This window comes from Branchiostoma belcheri, unplaced genomic scaffold (genome assembly GCF_001625305.1).
Source record: "Branchiostoma belcheri isolate BF01 breed outbred unplaced genomic scaffold, Haploidv18h27 scaffold38, whole genome shotgun sequence".
Taxonomy (NCBI): Eukaryota; Metazoa; Chordata; class Leptocardii; order Amphioxiformes; family Branchiostomatidae; genus Branchiostoma; species Branchiostoma belcheri.
The window spans coordinates 1,262,584-1,269,844 of NW_017803998.1; the positions used below are offsets into that span (position 1 = coordinate 1,262,584).

Below are 7,261 nucleotides of genomic sequence, written 5' to 3' on the forward strand. Positions count from 1 at the left end.
GTAAGGAGGTGGCTCAGTGATATTTATTTAGGCCACAGCAAGTAAATCTTATGGATGACGTCCTCCGCAGACTCCAAATCTAACGCGATAGGGCGAAAAAAACAAGGTGGGCTAAAAAAAAAATCAAGATTCCTATATTGTCAATTTTTTTTTACATCATGAACCTTGTTAAACAGAAAATGATGCCTATATTTTGCTAAGTTTACTGCCAACTATTACAGCATTCATTTCTTACTATAAACAGCTTTGAAAAATAAAAGGATTCAAGCATTGTAAAAATGGTTTTGATTCAGTGGGAACATCACATATACACAGTCACCATCACATATAAAAGACAAAACATCCAATCAGAGCCTTGTCTTGTCTCCTCTCTTCATATTTATCTGCCATCCACGTTCCTGCACGGCAACAGACATCTTTGCCCATTTTCGGCATGTTGACCACTGCCAGAGTAGAAGGCAAAAAATCTTTTTTTTTTACAAAATCAGGCGAAAATCAATGCGCGCTCTGATGTCATACACAAAAATGACTTGTTGTGCCCTTAGCATGAATGTCAAGACGTCGAGTAGGGAGGAAAGTTACATCTTATCTATTCATCGTAGGTCTTCGTACGATTTTGATATTCTCGTAGCGTTTTCAACCAGGCTGTGACAGAACCAATCGCCAACAAGAATCTAAGACAAGTTTTCTGTGAAATTTTTCTGTATCAAGACTGCTGAATTTAAAGCGACCCTTATAGTAACTAATGGTTAGATATGTGGTCACAATTCAGTAGAAAAAAAGGATAATAATCTTCAAGAAGTATAAATCTTCAGGAAGTTTCATTCTTCTGACGTAGCCATGTCTTGTCGATTTCAGACTGTGCCTGAGACACGACATTGGGAGGGTGCCAATCGCGACTGTGTTACGACCAGACCAATTTGTAAACCAGTCGCACAGACAGGCACCCGGGTCACCCAGGGTCATTTCTGTGCGACGTTGTCGGCTGGATGATGAATGGATGTCTGGAGTGACCGTGACTTAGGCCACAGCAAGTAAATTTTATGGATGACATCAGCGCGCGCATTGATTTTCGCCTGATGTTGGAAAAAAACAAGAAATTTTGTTGCCTTCTGACAGTGGTCAACATGCCAAAATGGGCAAAGATGTCTGCTGCCATGCCGGAAGGTGGATGGCAGATAACTATGAGGAGAGGGGACAAGAAAAGACTCTGATTTAATGTTGTGTTTCTTACTTCGATGCAGTGATATGTGATGCTGGCTGTGTATATGTGATGTTCTCACTGAATCAGAACCATTTGTACAATGATTGAGTCCAAATTTGAAAATGTAGGGACCTTGTTTTTTTTCGGCCCGCCTTGGTTTTTTTTCGCCCGCTTGCATTAGATTTGGAGTCTGCAGATGATGTTATCCATAAAATTTATTTGCTGTGGCCTTACTGACGGATGTGGGAATTATCCGCTCTTGTTTTGTCACAGAGCAGAAAATGAGATGCATACTCTTAGGCCTAGGGAAAAATGTTGTGTTTCCTACATGTAGGTCACGATCTGTGGTTCTATAGTTAAAGTGTCCGAAAGTTGTTGGCCTAGGAAAACAAGGTTCAGTTCCAGGGATCGAAGTACTTACTTTTCTCATGTTGCACAGTGGCCAACCCAAGCCAAAAGCTAGACTGCTCACTAATATTTCAGGTTACCCCAGTTACAATTTTTTAATAAGAAACAATCATGAGCTATTAATTATACTTAGTAACTTGACAATAAAGAATTCAAACTGATAAACATGAGTCTCAAATAAAATCACACACAATTTATGTAGTTATAATGCCTTGTATCTTCTCAAATAGGCAAGTGTACTTAGTATATTGAGGTAAAACAAGCTATGCAAAAAACATACGAGAGGTACTGAAAGGTACTTTTTAATATGTAAGGTTTCTCTCTCTTTTTTAAGACTAAAGCTTAGGTGATCCTGCGAATACTTTACTCTAAATAGACAAAACTGTTGTCATTTGACAATTCCAATGGGCTTCTTGTCAATTTTTCGGAAGTTCAAAGGCAGTGATGGATTTAAACCTGAACCAACACCCTCCCACTCCCATCTCCCACCCAGGTTCCTCCCATTCTCTCACGTACACCACATCCTTTATTCCCGGCCCTCCCGCATTGTTTGCCGTCTCAAAACCACTTCCTCCACAGACTGCAGAATTTGTGCCGCGACGTGAAAGGCATAATGTAGCGAAAATCTTGTAATTTCAAGCCGCTGTCACATATCGTTCAGAACCTTACCCCGACCACCAGCCGACCAAGGTTGGACGAAGTTCGGGAGCAGTCCGGCCAGATGTTGGCCACGCCTACCTTTCCATACGAATCGAATTTTATTCTTATAATTTAGACAGATTTGACGTCCAACCACGCTCCGAACTAGTCCCGAACACCAGCCAACCACCAGCCAACAATGGCCGGACCTCCCGTCCACACCCGAATGATTGAAACAATTTGGAACAGTCGGCTGGCGCAGCCGAACAGTAGCCGACCTGGCCGAACACCAGCCGACCGAGGCTACATTGCTCCCGATCTACTCCTAACCATGGCTGGGGTGGGGTCGGCTATATAGCTTCTACCAGGCACCGCGGATCGCTGGAAAAATAGTAGAAATTGGCCGAAATAAAGGGATAGTATACCAGAGAAGATTCAGGGCCATAGAAGCTCCAATTTGCGACCCACAGAGCTTCTATGGCTCTGAATCTTCTCTGGTATACTATTCCTTTATTTCGGCCAATTTCTACTATTTTTCCAGCGATCCGCGGTGCCTGGTAGAGGCTAGGCTATAGTGTTCGGGAGACCATATTCGGCTATGTATGACAGGGGCTTTATACATATGTACATGTAAGGTTGCCCTACCATAGCGGACACATTTTGGTACCGTGGCCTTTTAGATTTTCAGTGTCTTGTTTTTAGTGTCTCGCCGATCGTCGATATAGCGCTTCATGTAATTCGCCTGTATTTGAGTAAGAGTTAAAATGTTATGTAAGAAATTCATGAACCAGGATTAGCATCCATTGAAATGCACATCCAGGATTTTCAAAGCAACATATATAGTACTGTTCAAAGACGGGTAAAAGCTTAAAGAATGAAAAGCGGGGCTTAAGCGAAACACAAATGATATTCAGTGGCTCAGACTTAGACCAACAAAGCAAGGATTTCCCTTTGTCTGACTCTCGGGCTATGTCAGGTCACGATATGTGGTTCTATTGCTAAAGTTTCCGGAAGTTGTTGGTTTGAAAAGCGATGTGTTACATTTGTCGTAGAGGGTCGTACGATTTTGATTTCCAAGCAGGCTGGGACAATGATCTAGAACACGATCTTTTTCACGACACATGCACGACTGTTCCAAGAGTGCCCCCGGTTTGTAGTCTTGCGAACTTTTCTCTCCTTTTTACTCCCTCTATCTCCCTCCATTTATCTTTCTATCTAATCCATGCATCCATCTATCTATCGAACCATCTATCCATTAATTCATCCAACCAACCAACCAACCAACCAACCAACCAACCAACCAACCAACCAACCAACCAACCAACCAACCAACCAACCAACCATCCGTCCATTCATCCATCCATCCATTCATCCATCCATACATCCATACATACATTCATCTATCCATCAATCCATTAATCGATGTATCCATCCATCCATCCATCCATCCATCCATCCACCTATCCATCCATCCATCCATCCATCCACCTATCCATCCATCCATCCATCCATCCATCCATCCATTCACCTGTCCATCCATCCATCCATCAATCCATCTGTCCATCCATCCCTCTATCTATCCATCTATCAATCAATCTATCCATCCATCTACCTACCCGTCTATCTATGCCGGTCTATCCATCCATCCATCCATCCCTCTATCTATCCATCATCCATCCATCCATCCACCTATCCATCCATCCATCCATCCCATTATCCATCCATCTACCTACCAATCTATCTATCTGTGCATCCATCCATCTATCTATCTATGCGGGTCACTTGTTTGTCTACTAGATGTTTCACCGCTTGGCCTTAAGCCAAACATAGGTGACCACAGACAGACGTGTCTATGCACAGGTGGTCATCCCCTTTTCCCTTAAGGCTCCGTGAGTCGGGACATCCCCACCTAAACAAACCGCACGTATGAGTCATCTTAAGATATTACAGGTATTTGTCCAATCTTACTGCCAACAATTTGGCCATTCTTTTATTCTTCGTTAGGCCACAGCAAGTAATTTTTATGGATGACATCCCCGCGCGCATTAATTTTCGCCTGATTTTGGGACAAAAAAACAAAAATTTTTTTTTGCCCTCTGACAGTGGTCAACAGCCGAAAATGGGCAAGGATGTCTGTTGCCACGCCGGAAGGTGGATGGCAGATAAATATGAAGAGAGGAGACAAGAAAAGGCTCTGATTTAATGTTTTGTTTCTTACTTTGATGCAGTGATATGTGATGATGGCTGTGTATATGTGATGTTCCCACTGCATCAAAACCATTTGTACAATGATTGAGTCAAAATTTAAAAATGTAGGAACCTTGTTTTTTTCGGCCCGCCTTGTTTTTTTCGCCCGGACGCATTAGATTTGGAGTCTGCGGAGGATGTCATCCATAAAATTTACTTGCTGTGGCCTTACGAAAAAAATCCGGTGAACATGCGACAAGCTTCAAGTTCAACTTTATTGTGGAAGGAACTCGCGGGCGTAGTTAGCCCGAATTGCGTCACACTACATGTATAAAACCTTCAAACCTCTAGCCTCTATTGAGTTTCTGTATCTGTATCAGTAAAGCTAAAACATACTGTGACTGCCCTTCGGTGTAACACACCAGACTCGCAGGCACGCGGCGCGGCGGCAGCTAGCTATTAGGATATTATACACCGAGCGACTTGTTACATTCAATCTTTGCACATCTAACTGCAGCAGTTGTTTCAAGCTTGCTAGTGATGATGCCCCAACTGTGCTTGGTGGCAAGTTCCACTCTACGACAGTTCTTGAAAAATACAAGTTTTTGAACACCTCAATTCTTGGTTGATAACTCCGATAGAATAATGAAAGCTCATCTGTGTTGGTAGAACTGCTATAGAAGTTTGACCTTGCAAAGGCTAAGCCTTTGAATTCTGAACAATGATTTTGGTTTGACATATCGGATTGTATTTGTTCCTGTGAATGTTGTCTACTTTAGCTATGCCTTTGAGCCTGAGAACCAATGCATTGATCGTGTGACAGCTGTTATGATATTGTATTATGTGGTCCTTTATGGATAAACGTGTACATGTACACAGTGTTAGAGTAAGCTTTCAGTATAGGAAACATATTGCCTATGGTCATATACACAGGGAAATTGTTTCTCAATCAATTTCCTTGGATAAATCTATGCAGTTGCTCGAGTAGGAATTTCCTTGTGTATCTCATTACCTGGATGTCTAACCTTCATCGGCGGATCTATATGGTCACATACGAGTACATCCTGCAATTTCTTGTCATAGGATTTTTCGAAGGCCTCCCTGGGCCCTCTTGGAAATCAACAATTTACTGTTGAAGAGGCCACCCAGGTGTTTATAAGATGAAATAAATAGAAATAAATAAATAAATAAAGGCTATGAGAGAACTACATTGTAGATCTATCGTTATCTTTTCCGAATTTTGGACGACAAATCTACGACTGTCGCAAGAATGTCTTAAACTTATCGCACGACAACACTTGACTGGATATCGTTACACTTAAAAGGTATAATGATGTTACGTTGTTTGTTATAGTATTTGGTGCCAAATATGTGATATCAGATCCCGATGTACTTTGAAATCGTATAACAGGCAAATTTTAGAAAAGTGCTGCTTCATCAAAGCACTTGTTACTACGTTGAATAACATTTTTCAAAATGGCGTCTGACAAGGGACACGCCCCCCATTCCACTAAACTTTACATTTAATTTACATTTAGTTCAGCTTATAATATATCCTTGGGTTTCAAAGGGTCGATTTTATTTTTCTAACGTGCTAGCTGGGACACAATTGACGTAAAACGCTTCTAAAGCTTGATATAAATTTTCTGCTGACCTAAACCTCAAACCAAGATGGCGTCTGTAGTGTTCTGTTCTGAAAGGTCACGTTGCTGGAGGTCATATCCTATAGGCGGATTACTACAGATATTTGTCAACCAGGAGATTGATGTAAACAGATAACACGGTACATGTCACGCAGTTGAGAAAAGAAAAGCCTCAGTGGTGGGAATTAGATGCTAATTTCATTCTAACCCGATTGTGTATGTATTCCCAGGGCGAGTCATTTGTTGAAAGGGGCACTTTGTCGATTTGTTTTCAGAAGGATTCAAAGGGGAGTCAGTTATCTATTAGTCTGGTGACCATTCTGTAGGCTAAAGGCTTATGAGTACTAATTTTTTACCGGTACCAATCCTACTGAGCATAGGAATTTCTTTTTGACAGCCTATCTTTCTTGCTGACCTTTCTGATTGAAGCCGACCCCGTAAAAAGCCCGGCGTGTACTATTGGGCCTCGGCGGGCGTGCAATTCTCCCAGTACCGTAGAGATACCGGGAGGTCTACGATAGTCTGGATGAGAGGCTACTTATATCTGTGTTTCTGTCCAGGAACAACTGGTCCATATTTAGCCACTTCATCAAGGCTGAGATAGGGGGCTTCAACTATAATAAAGATATGCTACCCCTCCCCCTAAAAGTTTACAATTTGAAGATGCCAGAAGAAGCTTAAGGTTTAAAAGAGAATCAATTGTACTACGCATGTGGTTGACATGTGATGTTACCGAAATATGGATAGAAAAGTTGTTTAATCTTTTAGACCACGATCTTCCTTCAGAATAATAAAAAAGGCCTCCATTGTTAAAAGCAGGTTGACCTATCGACCTGAGATATAACTTGTTCGGCTGCATTGCTGCCTAAAGAGATGTCCTAAGCGCAGTGTCCTGAGGGAGCCAATAGGAACGCTGGTTGTGATTGATTGACGGGCGGACAGTCGATCTTAAGCGTTGAATAGACGGCGGGTTTGCAGCAGAGCCGAACTCCTGATTGAACCAGCGTTGGTACAGTTACAGGAGTCCGATCGAGAAGAGAATCATGTCGTCGTCTGCTTTGGCTGTGAGCCGTACGGGGAAAGGCGCCTCTGGCTACCAGCGGTACAGTTTCGTGTACCGTGGTAGTGGAGGAGGAGGAGGAGGCGGCGGCGGCGGTGGCGGCGGCTACGGCGGCGGCGG

The 7,261-nt window shown here is 42.5% G+C and overlaps 1 pseudogene; it reads left to right on the plus strand.

Annotated features, from left to right (window-relative positions):
• The first annotated feature begins 6,815 nt into the window (after positions 1–6,815).
• LOC109476530 overlaps positions 6,816–7,261 on the plus strand; it is a 5,059-nt pseudogene continuing 4,613 nt past the window's right edge.